We start from the raw sequence: 18,324 nt of genomic DNA, 5'->3' as shown, positions 1-18,324 counted from the left end.
AGATGTCAGCCATTGGCAGCTCATGCGTGACACCTGCCGCTTGCTCAGGCCCTTTGAGGAGGCCACGCTATTCGTGAGTCGGCAGGACTATGGGATGAACGACGTCATTCCTCTGTTGCACGTCCTGGAACAAATGCTGTTAACAATGGCTGGTCAGGGTGCGGTAGACGTGGCGCACAGATCTCAACGCCACATGACCCCTGTGGGGGCAGGACAGTTAGAAGAGGAGGAGGTAGAGGAGGACATTGGTGCTCAGGAATTATTGAGTGAAATGGGTGGTTTTTCCACTCAGCGGACAGGAGTGGAGGAGCAGGAGCATCTGGTAGAGGAGGAGGAGGAGACAGAGGACCCAGACGCACCGTGGCAGTATGCTGTGGAGATGGAGGCAGGGAGTCCCTCGCATTCCTTGGCACAAATGGCCCATAGCATGCTCGGTTGCTTGCGTAGCGACAGCCGAATAATAACCATCAGACAGAGGGATGACTTTTGGCTGTCCACCTTGTTGGACCCTCGCTACCGTTCAAAAATGGTGGCCTTTTTAACACCTGCTGAGAGGGAGGCCAAAATAACGTACTATAAAAACCACCTATGTAGTCAGTTGGTCTCTGCCTTTCTGCGCCAACGTCCATCCTCAGACACTGTGGGCCCTGTGCGCTCGCGTTCCGCTGCCATGGCAGCAGGGGAGGGGTGGGGTGGTAGGAGCAGTGGCAGCTCCACCAGCAGCGGCTGCCTCAGTCTGCAGTCGATGATGAGTAGCTTTCTTCACCAGCGCAGTGAGGAAACTACTAACCAGCCGCAGCAGCAGCAGCAGGTGGACCTGGAGCAGGACCTCAAACAACAGGCTTGGGCCTACTTGGACAGCACCCTGCCAACCGAGGTAGACAATCCCCTTGACTACTGGGCAACGAAACTTGACCTTTGGCCCCAACTAGCTGAATTTGCCCTTGAAAGGCTGTCATGCCCGGCCAGTAGCGTGGCATCGGAGCGCGTGTTTAGTGCGGCAGGAGGTATGTAACTCCGCGGAGGACACGACTGTCCACCCAAAGTGTGGAGAGACTCACATTTGTGAAAATGAATCAGGCGTGGATTAGTCTGGATTTCAAACCACCAGTTCCTGACACAACTGACTAAATCCGCCATGAATCATGCCCCAAACATGTTATTATTTTTAACATAGGCCTCTGTATGGCCTTCAATTTAAGCTGCTTACGCTTCGCCACTCTGCCATGGGCCCCTGTACCGCCTCCTCTTGCTGCTGCCAGGTCCAGAGTGTGTCATGGGTCCCTGTACGGCCTCCCATTGCTGCTGTCTCCATCGCCACACTCTGCCATGTGCCACTTTCAGGTCTCCTCACACTGCTGGTGGGTTCCATTTTGTCATAGGGTGCTGGCAGATTACGGGCCTCCCATTGCTGCTGCCAGGCCCGTAATCTGCCATGGGCCCCCGTACCGACTCCTCATGCTGCTGCCAGGCCCGTAATCTGTCATGGGCCCCTGTACCGCCTCCTCATGCTGCTGCCAGGTCCAGAGTGTGTCATGGGTCCCTGTACGGCCTCCCATTGCTGCTGCCAGGCCCGTAATCTGCCATGGGCCCCCGTACCGACTCCTCATGCTGCTGCCAGGCCCGTAATCTGTCATGGGCCCCTGTACCGCCTCCTCATGCTGCTGCCAGGTCCAGAGTGTGTCATGGGTCCCTGTACGGCCTCCCATTGCTGCTGTCTCCATCGCCACACTCTGCCATGTGCCACTTTCAGGTCTCCTCACACTGCTGGTGGGTTCCATTTTGTCATAGGGTGCTGGCAGATTACGGGCCTCCCATTGCTGCTGCCAGGCCCGTAATCTGCCATGGGCCCCCGTACCGACTCCTCATGCTGCTGCCAGGCCCGTAATCTGTCATGGGCCCCTGTACCGCCTCCTCATGCTGCTGCCAGGTCCAGAGTGTGTCATGGGTCCCTGTACGGCCTCCCATTGCTGCTGTCTCCATCGCCACACTCTGCCATGTGCCACTTTCAGGTCTCCTCACACTGCTGGTAGGTTCCATTTTGTCATAGGGTGCTGGCAGATTACGGGCCTCCCATTGCTGCTGCCAGGCCCGTAATCTGCCATGGGCCCCCGTACCAACTCCTCATGCTGCTGCCAGGCCCGTAATCTGTCATGGGCCCCTGTACCGCCTCCTCATGCTGCTGCCAGGTCCAGAGTGTGTCATGGGTCCCTGTACGGCCTCCCATTGCTGCTGCCAGGCCCGTAATCTGCCATGGGCCCCCGTACCGACTCCTCATGCTGCTGCCAGGCCCGTAATCTGTCATGGGCCCCTGTACCGCCTCCTCATGCTGCTGCCAGGTCCAGAGTGTGTCATGGGTCCCTGTACGGCCTCCCATTGCTGCTGTCTCCATCGCCACACTCTGCCATGTGCCACTTTCAGGTCTCCTCACACTGCTGGTGGGTTCCATTTTGTCATAGGGTGCTGTATGGCCTCCCATTGCTGCTGCCAGGCCCGTAATCTGCCATGGGCCCCCGTACCGACTCCTCATGCTGCTGCCAGGCCCGTAATCTGTCATGGGCCCCTGTACCGCCTCCTCATGCTGCTGCCAGGTCCAGAGTGTGTCATGGGTCCCTGTACGGCCTCCCATTGCTGCTGTCTCCATCGCCACACTGTGGCTCCACACTCTGGTTTTGGCCCCGTGACTGCCCAAATGAGTGAAGTGTGCGGTGATTCTAAGATCGACGGCACTCATCTGCATGTCATACTGACTGACAGTATTATTTCTCTTCCCCAGCAGACTCCAAGGGCATTTAAATTAAAGGTACAGTGTTCTGCACTAATATAAAGGCTCTCTGAAGCCTAGAAACACCCTTTTTATAAGTTAAATTCGCAGCGAATATATTCGACTCGAATCGAATTTATTCCGCGAATTCGCCGAATCAGCCGAATCGAATTTTTGAATAATTCGCTCATCTCTAATAGGAACCAAATTATCAAGCAACTTCTGCAGGAGTAGTGAAACACATGCAAATAAGGAGTACATACTATCTAGCTAATTATTTCAGATTTCTTGTGTCTTGTGTATGTGTCTGACAAATCACACTCTAGTTTATATTTTAGGTGGATTAAACCCTAAATTTAATCCGTCTTTTGCTAAGTTTCATCGTCTTTTGCTGCAGTATAATAAAACACTACCACGGTGTGCTGAATGTCTATACAATATTTCTGGCTCTTGACTGGGACACAATAAACTAACCTTTTTTTATCTAAAATAATATGTTGCATCTCTTCATCTGACATGGCATTCAAGTACAAAAGTTTGCTTAAACTTTTACTAAACCCAGGACCCTGCATTCATTATATCTGCTCTCCCACCGTACTTGGAAATGTATTTATTTTAGTAAATATAAACTTCTATATACCTTTTCTAATCAGCAGTTAGAGCAGCAGAGCACTGGTTAAAGCTTGTAGGAGGAGTTTTCATTCTCCCCTATGAGGCTGCAGGACCCCTGACCCTCTGTCTGGACAGCATTGATTGGTCCTGTGCACTCTCCCAATAAAAAAAAACCTCTCTAGAAATACACACCAAAATGAGCATGTGCAGCTTGCCTCCAAGCCTCTGTTCTATCAGGGGATATATTGGGGACAGTAGAATAAGTGCGGGATCAGAGAAGACAGGATCAAACATCCTTTTTACACAATGTGGAGGATTACCCTTTAGGTTCCACACATACAGACTGATTTTACTGTTGTGGGTTTATTAACACTTTAATGACCAGCAAATCTTTACCATTTTAGGGCTTCCTTGTTTGAAATATTATACTCTATTTTTTTGTAATACTCATCTCTTCCCTTTACATTGTGTTCTTGGGCCCCAATAAAATTACTTGTCTGCTCCCCAGTTACTGGGCGAAAATTTTAGGTTTTGTCTCTGAAACATGGCATTGTGAGTATTTTTGGCATAACAACTGCCTCAGCTCTGCAACATGGCTTTGTAGTTTGTACACAATACAGTTTGTTACTGAACAAAAGATCACTACAAGCTTTGCTCTGTAACTTGCTTTTCCCTTTTTGGCAATTTAAACAGTGTTGATAGCTTTTAGCTTTTTTTAATAAGTATGTACATTACAACTGTTTTGTGCTGTCTTGCCTCTGTTGCTTTCATTGCTCAATTAAAACTTATTACTGCTACACAAAAAAATCAATTTTGGCAAGAACTACCTACTAAAAATGTATTTTAAGGTGGAAAAAATATCAACATGCAATTTATGGGATTCCATAATATGGTGTCACTAAGGTTGTCCCTGGGAGTCATAACTTTCGGTAATTACAGTAAATGCACTGCTTTAAAAACATGCCCCAAGCATGTTTTTTAGAAGAATGGAATATTTTTATGTTGGCCTTTCAGCCACTCTAAAATAGTCTCTCCCTGTTCAACAATAATTTCATTCAATCATTTTCAGCTTTGGTACTTGTTCCCAGGTAAGTAACCAACACCCCATGCCATTTGTTTTACAATACCTTGATTTTTAGTTAGAAAATGCCCATTATTGCAAGTGATTGCTCAGCTCTCTTTGATTTCAATGGGATTCTGATTCTGAATCTTAACTTCTAGAAGGTTTACCGAACAGAACTCAGGTATGTTTTGCTCATCACTAATTACAACATTTACTGCAAATGAATAATGTGTAGCTAGGGTAATAAATGGAACCTCGCTGCAGCACTGAGAACTCGGTTGCTGAGACGTTGTTTGCTGGTTACTTTCTTCTTTTGTTGTGCTTTGCTTAAGAAAGGTTAATTTTCTTAGCTAAAGAACACAGTACGCTTTGTTACAGAACAAATGTTTGGAGCTGTAAAGAACATCATAACTGCAGTATCTTCCTAATTCCCATGGCTACTACAAAGTAGATTTATGCTTCCATAGCACTTTACCAAAATTATATTTTCAAGGTAAAAAGAGCGAGGACGCTTATACATCAACAGCAACTTGTTCTCCAAGTTTTATTCACTATTATCCTCAGCCTTAACAGTTTTCTTGTAATAAACAGGTACACTTACAAGTTCTTTTCTTTTTTTCTTCTTTCCAAAAATGCCAACCTATCTGTGAGTGTTAGCTGGCTCAGTCTCATTTCTCCCTTAACCACTTGCCATCCTGAGGATTTACCATCCTTAATGATATTCAGCGCTGCACTATTATAACTGATAATTGTGCAGTCATGCAATGCTGTACCCAAAGGAAATTCACGTCCTTTTTTCACACAAATAGAGCTTTCTTTCGGTAGTATTTCATCACCTGTGTGCTTTTTATATTTCGTGCTATAAACAAAAAAAGACCGAAAATGTTGAAGAAAAACTATTTTTTTTACTTTAGTCTATAAAAAATATATAGTAAACTCAAAGTTAGTCATAAATTTAGGCCAAAGTGTATATTGATTGCTTTGTGTGAAAGCAAAATTAAATTTACGTCCTTTTTTTCACACAAATAGAGCTTTCTTTCAGTGGTATTTGATCACCTGTGCTCTTTTTATTTTTGGTGCTATAAACATAAAAAGTTTTAAATAAAAACTATATTTTCTCATTTCTGTCATAAAAAATATCTAAAAAACTCAAATTTCGTCATACATTTAGGCCAAAATGTATTCTGCTACATGTTTTTGGGTACAAAAAATCCCAATAAGTGTATATTGATTGCTTTGTGTGAAAGTTATAGCATGTACAAACTATGGTATAGATAATGGAATTTACACAGCTTTTACTTTCTGACTGCCCATCACATTTCTTGAGGTGCTAAAATACCAGGACAATACAAACACCCCCAAATGACCCCTTTTCAGAAAGTAGACACCCTAAGCTATCTGCTGAGAGGCACATTGAGTCCATGGAATATTTATTCTTTTTCCACAAGTTTTTGGAAAATGACAAGAACATTTTTTTTTTACACAAAGTTGTCATTTAAATTATATATTTCTCACACAAGCCATGGGTATATGTGGAATTACACCCCAAAATACATTCTGCTACTTCTACCGAGTATGGGGATACCACATGTGTGAGACTTTTTGGGAGCCTAGCCACATACAAGAGCCTGAAATCCAATGACCACTTTGAAAGCCTGATGGTGCGTAACTTCCTCATTACCTATCACAGTTTTGGAGGCCCTGAAATGCCAGGATAGCACCAACCCACCCCCCTCCCCCAAATTACACCTTTTTAGAAAGTAGACACCCCAAGGAATTTAAACGAGACATGGTGAGTATTTTGCACATCTCATTTTTCCTCACAAGGTTTTGAAATATAAAAAATATGTTTTTGTTTTCTTTCTTCATTTTTCAAAAACTTGTGGCAACAAACGAGATCTGCAAAATACTCACCATGCTTCTTACCAAATTACTTTCCAAAAAGGGGTCATTTGGGGGAGTTTGGTGCTATCCTGGCATTTCAGGGCCTCCGAAACTGAGAGGCAGTGTCAGGAAGTTTAATGAGGAAATAAAGCCCTTTAAAAGCCTGAAGGTGCTTATTGGATTTTGGGGTCCTGTACTTGGCTAGACTGCCAAAATGTCTCAAATGTGGTACCCCCATACTCAGGAGAAGTACCAGAATGTATTTTGGGGAGTAATTCCACATATACCCATGGCATGTGTGAGCAATAGATCATTTGAGTGACAATTCTGTGTAAAAAAAAAAAAAATTAAAAAATGTGTATCATCTTCCAAAAACTTGTGGTAAAAAAATTAATTCTTCTATTGACTCAATATGCTTTTCAGAAAATAGTTTGGGTTGTCTACTTTCCAAAAAGGGGTCGTTTTGGGGGGTGGGGGCATTTTATGCCTATTAGAAGTTTATGCCACACATCATTCACTCTTCTAGCCACCTGAAAACCAAACCTTTTCTGACACATTTTGTTCACATGAAAAAAATCAGTATTTTTTGCAAGGAAATTACTTTGAACCCCCAAACATTATATATTTTTTTAAAGCAGACACCCTAGTGAATAAAATGGTGGGTGCTGCAATTGTTTATGTCACATAGTACTCGCGCAGCGATTTTTCAAACACAAATTTTTTGAAAAAAAATCAGTTTTTTTACTTTTAATGTGCAAAAACACAATGTATTGCCAATTATTTGATAAAATATAAAAGATGATGGCTTACCCGAGTAAATAGATACCAAACATGACATGCTTTAAAACTGCACATGCCCCGTGCAAAAACTGCACACATTTTTAATATCCATAGGCAACACTTTAAAAGCCTTTACAAGCTACCATTTTAGATTTACAGAGGAGGTCTAGTGCTAGAATTACTGCCCTTGATCTGAAATTCACGGCGATACCTCACATGCATGGTGCAACAGCTGTTTACATACCAGCACAGGGTCAACACTCACGCACTCAGGTGCGCACGCGGGGGGGCAAGGGTGATTTATTTTTTTTATTATTTTTACACTGTCCCTTTCATATTTTTTTTATCACATTTAATGCTATCACAGGGAATGCAAATATCCCCTATAACTTCAATGGGCATTGTCATATATTTTGGTTGGAGAAATCTGGGGTCTATCGGACTCTAGATATCTCCTCTTCCCTTACATTATCTAATCTCACCAAGATCGGTGTGATCAGATGATTTCCCAATTTAGAAATGGCTCTGTTTATATCCTGTGAAACTGAAGTGATGAAATGCTCGTAGCTTCAGATATCTTAGACTATAGAGATGATGGCACCATTCTGGTCTCCAATCAGCTCTATGGTCAGCTGGCAGAAACACCGGCTGCATTCTCAGGTTCCCCCGATGGAACGGGACTGCCCGAGAAGGCAGTGTAAGGTAACGGGGGAGGGGGGGATCATCTCCCACTGCTTGTAAAAGCAATCCTGCAGCTACTTAGCAACTAGGACTGCTTTTATATTAAAGCCGTTCGCCGGCTGAAAAAAACAATACCAGGATGATGCCTGCAGCTGTAGGCATCATCCTGGTATAACCATTCAAAAATCCAGTGATGTACCAGTACGTCACTGGTCCTTGTTGGGTTTATATGCTATGTTCTTTCTTTTTTGTATTCAGCCTTTAGGCTGAATGAAAAAAGTGAAGAAATCTCTGCCAGAAAAAGTATGTGGTATGCCCACCATCAGAATATACCGCCCTGCATCCACCCACTTCTAATGGTAGGCACACATTAGGCCACATGGTGCCACATGCACCAATTCCAAGATTGTGCAAATGTCTAAATAGTGGCACGCTTGAATAAAAATTGTCCACGTATAAGTTTTACCCATATGTAAAAAGGATGACACCAAATACCAAACTATCTTGCAACTACTCCCCATGTAGTCTGGGCATCTGGGGGGCTCCACATAACTATCTTTATCCCTCGTAAATCGGAAACTTATATGTATAGCCTGTTGCCCTCTCACAGATCTCATATATCTTGACCCCATATCTGGCACTCTTGCTGGGGAGGAATTGTTTGAAAGCAAGGGGGCCAGAAAAATTTATGAGGGACTCATCAACGCAGATGTTTTGCTGAGAGGTATAGATATCTGCAAATTTTTGGTTAAGGTGATTTACAAGGAGCCGAATTTTGTGGAGCCGGTCAAATTCACGGTCTCCCCGAGGACAACAGAGTGTATTGTCGTTGAAATGCATAAAACACATTATACTCTTATATCTATGCCTGGCCATGACAGCAGAGAACACGGGCATATGATGAATCGGGTCTGTGGACCAATTCAACGGCAATTAATTTTTTTTAGTAATGCCCATGTTGAGGGTTAGGCCCAAAAAAAACTTTAAATTCGGAAACCGTAATGGGTATCCATGAGAATGGTCTGGCATTTGGGTTGTCAGCGATAAATTGTTGTGCATATAAATTGCTTTGATCCACAATCAATGCATACAGATCTTCCGTGAAAAACAGCCCCAAAAAATCAAGGGGAGTAGTTAAATTTGCTGTTTCCACCTGAATTCTGGGTTGGGCAGTGAATGGGGGAAGTACGGATGCTGCAGAATTTGTGGGCTGCCAATCGGGATTTGCAAGCACATCCGGAAACATACTAGGGGCTCTACGGAGCTGTGTGCAAATTCTTGGTGGATGCGGGACAATACTTGTGCTCTCCACCGCACCAGCTTGTACTGCACTTATGGGACTCACCACATCACCAAGTGATACTGCAGTGCTGGTATGTGAAAGACCAGGATATACTAGGCCGCTGGTGCTCACCAGTTTACCGAAAGATAGGGTGGCACTAGTACTGGCACTCTGTTGCATATGAGAGTCATCAAAATTTACTGGCAAATGCTAACAGAGATCAGGCCTGATTCTGCGAACACTTCGGTTTTGTGTGCAATGTATCAAGTGACAGTGACCTACTAACACTCCTGGGGGAGAAGGGGGGGTGTAAGCGTAGGGGCTAAACGCAGGTGCTGGCAGGTTCCGAGGCTGATCCCACTAACACTGTGTTTTTGGGGACACTATACAAATGTGAACTCTGGTATATTGCTGATCTGAACAAGGATATTGATCCGTTCAGAAACTATACTAACAATGGAGGTTTATTGTGTATGAGCATGTTCCTGGCAATCAAGGGGTTAAATGTAATTACTGGTGTACTGATGGGCACTCTGACACTATCTGGGAGGGGCGTGAAAACCACAGGAACGCGAATTACATATATACGTGATTTTGCGTACCCGTGCTGCCCTGTAGCAGTATTTCTGCTATAGGGCGGTCAGGAAGCAGTTAAAGAAGTGGTTTGCGTTACGGCGCTGCATTACTTTAACTGACAATTGCGCAGTCATGCAACGCTGCACCCAAATAAAATTTACATCCTTTTCCCACAAATTGAGCATTCTTTCAGTGGTATTTGATCACCTGTGCATTTTTATTTATTGCGCTATAAACAAAAACAGACAATTTTGAAAAAAAAAAACCAATATTTTGGACTTTTTGCTATTAAACATGTCCAGTAAAAAAATTAAAAAAATCAAATTTCGTCATAAATTTAGGCCAAAATGTATTCTGCGACATGTCTTTGCTAGAAAAAATCATAATACGTGTAAATTAATTGGTTTTATAGCGTTTACAAATGGCGGTGTGTATACTGGATTTTATTTTTCATACTAGTAATGACGGAGATCAGCGACTTATAGTGGGACTTTGGTATTTCGGCGGGCATTCTGACACTGGGGGGGGGACTGACTAACTGCCACTAACATCTCCAGTGACACCAGAACAGTGATCAGTGCTAAAAAAAAGCACTGAAAGTGTACTAATGGCACTGGGCAGGGATGGGTTAACATGAGGGGCAATCAAACAGTTAACTGCGTGATGGGAGTGTTTTACTAGGGGGCGGGGGGTATGTGCTTCACTGTAAGCACACTGAGCCTTCCTGAGCAGTGTGCCCAAACTGACAGGGAGGAGGGCTGTTGGTAAACAATGCAGCCCTCCTCACTGTCGGCGATCGCCGGTAATCACTGGCCAAGACCCTGTGATTGATGCCCAAGGCCGCAATCGGCGGCGCATGTAGGGCGCGCTCACGGCTTGCATTCTCCCCCTACCCGGAAATGCAGGATCACATATATATACGTGATCCTGTGCACAGGGGCCGCCCTGAAGCAGTAAAAGTGCTGTGGGCGGTCCAAAAGTGGTTGAAAAAACACAGGAGGGCACAAACACCTAGTGCATTACCAAAAACCACTTTTATTAGACAGCATAAGCAAAAAACATACTCACAAAATGTAATTTAAAGCAAACATAATAGATCCCAGAACCAGCCATGAGGCAATGTCATCTGACCCAAACACATCCAGGCTGGTGAGCAGATGCATTTGGGGGGATGCACCCCCTTCCTCAGAGCTAAACCAGCTAAGTGCAACATCCCATTATATATATATACTGTATATACTCACAGGGCTGGTGCTAGACTATTTTGCACCCTAGGCAAGACCCCCTACTTGCGCCACCCCCCCCCCCAAAAAAAAATTAAAAAATGTAAAAACCAGTAGAAAATATTAAGACAACAAAACATGAAACTGCAAAATTTCTTTTAATTTGCAAAAATAAGTGCCATAAGATTCCACCAGCATCAATATTAAAGACAAAATATATTTTAACCAAATATAAATTAACTGTATTAACCAATCAGACAGAGAAGCAAAAAAAAAAAAAAAGGAGACAGAGTTACAAAACTCCACAGTGATCAACAGCCGCCAGTCGGCTTGCAGTAAGGGACTGAGTCTGGAACACTGGGAACACTGGAAGGAGCGACAGCTCAGCTGCTACACTGGCCCCAGAAACCCAGCATCTTCCTCCCCTTCTGCCACCCCTCCCCTCAGCTGAAGGATTATTCGTGACATGGTGGCATCTCACACAATCAGCATCCACTCCCCTCTCCTCCTCTCGTCACCTCCATGACTCGCCATCCTCCTAGGCTCGGCTTACCTCTGATGGCTCCTGCCGGGGTGCAGAGTCCAGGCTGTGGCTCTCAGTGAGGAGAGGTGGCCTCTCAGCACTACACTGCTTCCCTTTCATATGTATCAGGCCCCGATCATCCTACTCACATAGGGTTAACCCTGCAACCAGAGCACACCCCCACCTGACTCCAGCTGTGTAGAAGAAGGTGGAACCAGAGCTGAACATGCCCCATTCGGTCGATAGTCTGTTACAGTTGGAGGATTGTGTGTGCCAGTGTGTGTACCACCAGTGCATGAGATGTACAGACCAATCCTCTGATCAGAGACTGCTGACCGCCCAGGGTCCTAGACTAATATCATCACTTCCCATCCTAGGGAGAGCTTACATTTCACTGCTACATGGAATACTGTCATGTATGTATATATATATATATATATATATATATATATATATATATATACAGTGGATATAAAAAGTCTACACACCCCAGTTAAAATGTCAGGTTTCTGTAATGTAAAAAAATGAGACAAAGATAAATCATTTCAGAACTTTTTCCATCTTTAATGTAACCTATAAACTGTTCAACTCAGTTGAACAACAAACAGAAATCTTTTAGGTGCAGAGAAGTAAAAATATAAAAACTGAAATAATATGGTTGCATAAGTGTGTACACCCTTAAACTTAAACATACTTTGTTGAAGCACCTTTTGATTTTATTACAGAACTCAGTCTTTTTGGGTATGAGTCTATCAGCATGGCATGTCTTGACTTGGCAATATTTGCCCACTCTTCCGTGCACAAACACTCCAAATCTGTCAGATTGCGAGGGCATCTCCTGTGCACAGCCCTCTTCAGATCACCCCACAGATTTTTGATCAGATTCAGGTCTGGGCTCTGGCTGAGCTATTCCAAAACTTCTGGTAAAGCCATTCCTTTGTTGATTTGGATGTATGCTTTGGGTCGTTGTCATGCTGAAAGATGAAGCTACTCTTCATGTTCAGCTTTCTAGAAGAAACCTGAAGGTTTTCTGCCAATATTGACTGGTATTTGGAACTGTTCATAATTCCCTCTATCTTGACTAAGGCCCCCGTTCCAGCTAAAGAAAAACAACTCCAAAGCATGATGCTGCCACCACCATGCTTCACTGTTGGTATGGTGTTCTTTTGGTGACGTGCAGTGTTGTTTTTGTGCCAAACATATCTTTTGGAATTATGGACAAAAAGTTCAACCTTGGTTTCATCAGACCATAACACATTTTCCCACATGCTTTTGGGAGACTTCAGATGTGTTTTTGCAAAATTTATCCGGGCTTGGATGTTTTTCTTTATAAGAAAAGGCTTCCGTCTTGCCACTCTACCCCATAGCCCAGACATATGAAGAATATGGGAGATTGTTGTCATATGTACCACACAGCCAGTACTTGTCAGATATTTCTGCAGTTCCTTTAATGTTGCTGTAGGCCTCTTGGCAGCCTCCCAGACTAGTTTTCTTATTTTCATCAATTTTGGAGGAACGTCCAGTTCTTGGTAATGTCACTGTTGCGCCATATTTTCTCCACTTGATGATGACTGTCTTCACTGTGTTCCATGGTATATCTAATGCCTTGGAAATTCTTTTGTTCCCTTCTCTTGATTGATACCTTTTAACAATGAGTTACCTCTGATGCTTTGGAAGCTCTCTGTGGACCATGGGTTTTGCTGTATGATGCAACTAAATTTCAGGAAAGACCTACTAGCCCAGCTAAACTTTATTTGGGGTTAATCAGAGGAGCTTTAACATGATTTCCTGTTTAACATGATTTTGAATGTGATTGCTGAACACAGCTACATCCCCAGTTATAAGAGGGTGTGCACACTTATGCAAGCACATTATTTTAGTTTTTTATGTTTACTTCCCCCCTAAAAGATTTCAGTTTGTTTTTCAATTGAGTTTTACAGTTTATAGGTCATATTAAAGGTGGAACAAAATTCTGTAGTGATTTTTCTTTTTTCTCATTTTATTACATCACAGAAACCTGACATTTTAACAGGGTGTAGACTTTTTATCTTCACTGTATGTACTAAATGGTCATGTGTGTGGACAGGCTGTAAGATAATTGTGAAGAGTAAAGATAACATCATCCCCTCATCATTCCCTGTGTAAGAGGAGAAGGGGACTCTGCAGAAATGAAGAATTCACACAAGAACTCCATAGGCCACGCAGAGAGAGTGCCGGCCTGTGCTGCACCCAGGCACCCCTAGGTGGCTGTGCACCCTAGGTGGCTCCCTAATTTGCCTAGTGGAAGCACCGGCCCTGGCTATAACAGCTTCAACTCTTCTGGGAAGGTTGTCCACAAGGTTTAGGAGTGTGTCTTTGGGAATGTTTGACCATGCTTCCAGAAGCGCATTTGTGGGGTCAGGCATTGATGTCGGACGAGAAGGCCTGGCCACAGTCTCTGCTCAAATTCATCTCAAAGGTATTCTTTCAGGTTGAGGTCAAGACTCTGTGCAAGCCAGTCAAGTTCCTCCACCCCAAACTCGCTCATCCATGTCCTTAAGGACCTTGTTTTATGCAGTGGTGCACAGTCATGTTGGAACAAAAAGGGGCCATCCCAAAACTGTTCCCACAAAGTTGGGAGCATGAAATTGTCCAAAATGTCTTGGTATGCTGGTGCCTTAAGAGTTCCCTTCACTAGAACTAAGGGGCCAAGACCAACCCCTGAAAAACAACCCCACACCCTAATCCCCCCTCCACCAAACTTTACACTTGGAACATTGCAGTCAGGCAAGTACCCTTCTCGTGGCAACCGCCAAATGCAGACATGTCCATCAGCTTGCCAGACAGAGAAGCATGATTCGTCACTCCAGAGAACACGTCTCCACTGCTCTAGAGTCCAATGTCAACGTGCTTTACACCACTGCATCTGGCACTTTGCATTGCACTTGGTGATATAAGGCTTGGATACAGCTGCTTGGCCATGGAACCCATTCCATGAAGCTCGCTGCACACTGTTGTTGTGCTAATCTGAGGGTCACACAAAGTTTTAAGATCTTTAGGTATTGACTCTTCAGACAGTTGGCAACACCAGCATGTGCTGAACCCGTGCTGTCATATTACGTGTTGCTGTTTTTCCCAGTTGCTTCCACTTTGTTATAATACCACTAACAGTTGTCCCTGGAATATTTAGTAGCAAGGAAATTTCATGGAAGGACTTATTTCACAGGTGGCAACCTATCATGGTACCACGCTTGAATTCACTGAGCTCCTGAGAGCAACCCATTCTTTCACAAATGTTTGCAGAAGAAATCTGCATGCTCGGGCGCTTGATTTTATAAACCTGTGGCCATGGGGGTGATTGGAACACCTGAATCCAATGATTTGGAAGGCTGGCCCAATACGTTTGGCAATATAGTATATATATATATATATATATATATATATATATATATATATATTAACCTCCTAATAAAATCAGTTCATTTTAGAAGCTTAGTTTTGACTGCCATTCCTTTGGTATTTACATCCAAGATCTCATGAACAATTTAGGAGAATGAATGATTACTATTTTGTTTTTGACTTTAATCTCAATTGTTTTGTCAGAGATACATGTTTCTTATATGTCAAGTACTTCCCCAGAGATTAGAGGAAACACGGAAAATAATAATTTAAAATTGCTATTAACACTCAATGCTTCCACACAAAAATATAACACAGTATTGCATATGGCAGGTTTGATTAATTTTAAAACTGAGAACTTCCCTTAGAATTTAACCATTTGTCTTACTACTCTTTTGTAGCAATTTTTGTCTACCCAAAAGAGCAAGAGAGCCATTTGCCTCCTTTGTGAGTGTTGACAACAGAAGTAGTTGGATCTTCAGCAAAGAATATTTAAAAAAGTATATATACATGGGCAGGGGAGGACTGACAACTCATGGGGCCCCCGGGCAATAGGAGATCATGGGGCCCCTGTGTCCTTGCCCAAACTCAAAAAAGCCTATGAAAAAGGTACCAGGGGCATCTCATGGGGCCCCCTACTGACCCCGGGCCCTCGGGCAGTGCCCGAGTTTCCAAATGGTCAGTCTGCCTCTGTACATGGGATATGATAGAATTTGCAGTAAAACTTGATGTAAACACTAGAGAGCAGTCAGTCATACAGGCACAACTTAAGTGCCCTCTGCAGCTGTGTCTTTGGAGAGGAATAGTTGCTTAAAAAATATTACCCCAACATTTCATATTCCTGATATGCACCTGCTGCACCTGTTTTAACACTTTAAATCTAATTTCATGGAAAGTGCCTCTATTAGCCCCATCCTCTCCTCCACTTTAGGGAGCAATAGCGCATTTTGCTATCTTTGCCCTGAGCACTAAATGACCAGTGTCCCAGCACTGGGGCTAATCATGAGATTTTGTCAATGTGCCTACCCCCGTTCCTAAATAATCTGAATTCCAAATCCATGGGACTAATCATAGGAGTTTAATTACTAAAGACAAGTACAAGCAAGTGAAGTTACACTCTGTAAGGGAATTTTCCCCAGAGCTTAGTGAATGTGGTGAGACTTCACTTTGCAAGGAATACCCAAACAAGTGCATTGACAAAAAACAACTTTTCACTAAGCTCTAGGGATAATTGTCTTGCAGAGTTGCAACTGCACTTGCAAAGATGAACAGTCTGTTTGGCTTTAGTAAATCTCTCAAACCTATAGTGTGCTTGACTGAACAACATTTCTATCTTTTTTCATTGAAACAATATACTGTACTCTTTTTGATTTATTAATCAATACCTGCCTTGTGTCTTCCTCTTAAACTGCAGCTTACTAAAGCTGCTGATACATAAAAGTGAATGTAAAACCTTATTTATTTATGTATTTATTTATTTTTAAAAACAAACTGTCATAGTGGAGTGGTTTTGCACAGAGCAGCCCTAATCCTCCTCTTTTCGGGTCCCTCATCGATGCTCCTGGCTCCTCCCCCAACCAAGTGCCCCCATAGCAAGCAAACTGGCTATGAGGAGTTAGGGATTAGGCAGCCAAATATGTGCCTGCCAGTGTACTTTGTCACTGAAACTGTTCACAAAAATAATTCTGTGCCATAATAGCATGCAGAGCCTTAAGGCAGGAAATAAGGAGGGATATAACTATAAGGAAAAGGAAGACACGGGCAGTAATAATAACTTGGCAGAGGTCGTTAACTTTCCGCATTATAATATAGGAAAAAGTGTTTTGTTGCAGTGTGTGTCCCTATTGAGGAGATTTCCCACCACTACATGTAATGAGAGGAAGGTAGGGAAAATCTATTCAATGTGTTAACCTTTTTGCTGCCAGGTTCACATGGCATATGGGCCTACAACACTGTTTGCAGCTGACCAGGTTCGGATGTCTTACGGAAGGGAACAAAAGGGAGCACCAGCCTAAGTGCCGTATTAAAAGACAAGTTTATTAAGATTAGCCAAATTACTACTCAGAACTGAGGTAAGTACGCAGGATATAATGCAGAAGCCAGAGTGAGTATACTGGAGCTCAGGCACAGAGGATCAGATGAGAATGTGGGCCGTCAGCCGAGGACGCTGTAATCACCGTGGAACACACGGAAGAGCAGACCAGAGACAACATTCCATGGGAACACGAGGATAAATCAGGTGACGCATTTCAAAGCTTCCGCTTTCTCTTCAGACCTGATTGGATGGCACAGTTGTCGCTCGTCTTCCACAGAATAGGTCCCTCCATGGAACTGTCACTCCAGGGCTGTGTCCTCGCTTTTCTCCGAGGGTCAAACACAGCTCATAGCAACTCCAACAAAACTGGCTCAGCAGTTTAGGATCAGACACTGTTTTTCACCCATGTGTTTTTCCACACTCAGATCAGGTCTGAAGAAAAAGCGGAGGCTTTGAAATGCGTAACCTGATTTATCCTCACGTTTCCATTGGATATTGCCTCTGGTCTGGTCTTCCATGCGTTCCACGTTGGTTACAGCGCCTCGGCTGACGGCACATGTTCTCATCTTTTTTTTTTTTTTAATTCAAATATTTATTAATTTTTCATATTCATAAATACATATAAAAAGAGAAAAATAAATAAAGAAGATAATACATTTCTTCAACACTCTTATAAAATTCTTATCTCCTTCTATTTTCCCCCCCTTATTTCCCTTCCCTCTACCCCTATTTCCTACCCTCCCTCCACCCTCCCACTCTGCATTTCTCTCTTACATCCTTTCCTAAAGATCAAAAAAAAAAGAAACTTCATTTATCACTTTCCATTGCTTCACATATATTCATTTGATGTACAAATTCTTCCCATTGCCTCCATCTCCTAATGTAGATCTCCATTTTGTCTTCTTGGCTATAATACAACTTCTCCATCTTACTGATCTGATTTACTCTCTCTACCCAATCCTTTTCTCCCAGCACCTCTGGACTGTGCCAGAATTTAGGTATTAGGTCCTTTGCTGCATTCACATAGTACCATATACCCCAATCTTTATATTTATTCACTGGTATCTCTGTACTATGTAACAAGCACACTTCTGGATCTAGTCCTATCTTTATCCCTGAAATTTTCCTTATTAAATTGACCATTTTCTCCCAGTACCTTTGTATCTTTGGACACTCCCACCACATATGGAACCACGTACCAATCCCTCCACACCCCCTCCAACACTCTTTCTACCTCTATTTTGTGTTCAACAGTCGGTGTGATGTGCCACCTAACCAAACATTTATAATTTACCTCCACCTCTCTCATACTGACATTTTCATGTGTAAGTCTATATATTTTCCTCTGTTTATCCTCATCTATTTCTATCCCCAAATCTTTTTCCCATTTCTCTATATAGATTGGTTTTACTTTCATGACTAATTCAGTAAGAATCTTATAAATCTTTGCCGTGCCCCGTCTCCCATCTCCTCGTGATTCCAACAATCTCTCAAACAAATTCCACTCCTTTTTTCCTCTCATA

The 18,324-nt window shown here is 43.2% G+C and overlaps 1 long non-coding RNA gene across 1 annotated transcript in view; it reads right to left on the bottom strand.

The window, feature by feature from the left end:
* LOC149464747 (uncharacterized) overlaps window positions 1-11,653 on the bottom strand; it is a 58,471-nt gene extending 46,818 nt beyond the window's left edge. The window contains exon 1 of the long non-coding RNA XR_016312308.1: window positions 11,419-11,653. This is a non-coding gene — a long non-coding RNA (uncharacterized LOC149464747). The remainder of the gene's footprint in view (window positions 1-11,418) is intronic.
* Between the last annotated feature and the right edge of the window lie 6,671 nt (window positions 11,654-18,324).

This window comes from Staurois parvus, unplaced genomic scaffold (assembly GCF_062004578.1).
Source record: "Staurois parvus isolate SC_StPar_1 unplaced genomic scaffold, SC_StPar_1.0 ptg000147l, whole genome shotgun sequence".
Lineage (NCBI taxonomy): Eukaryota > Metazoa > Chordata > Amphibia > Anura > Ranidae > Staurois > Staurois parvus.
This window is presented reverse-complemented; position numbering and strand designations above follow the sequence as displayed.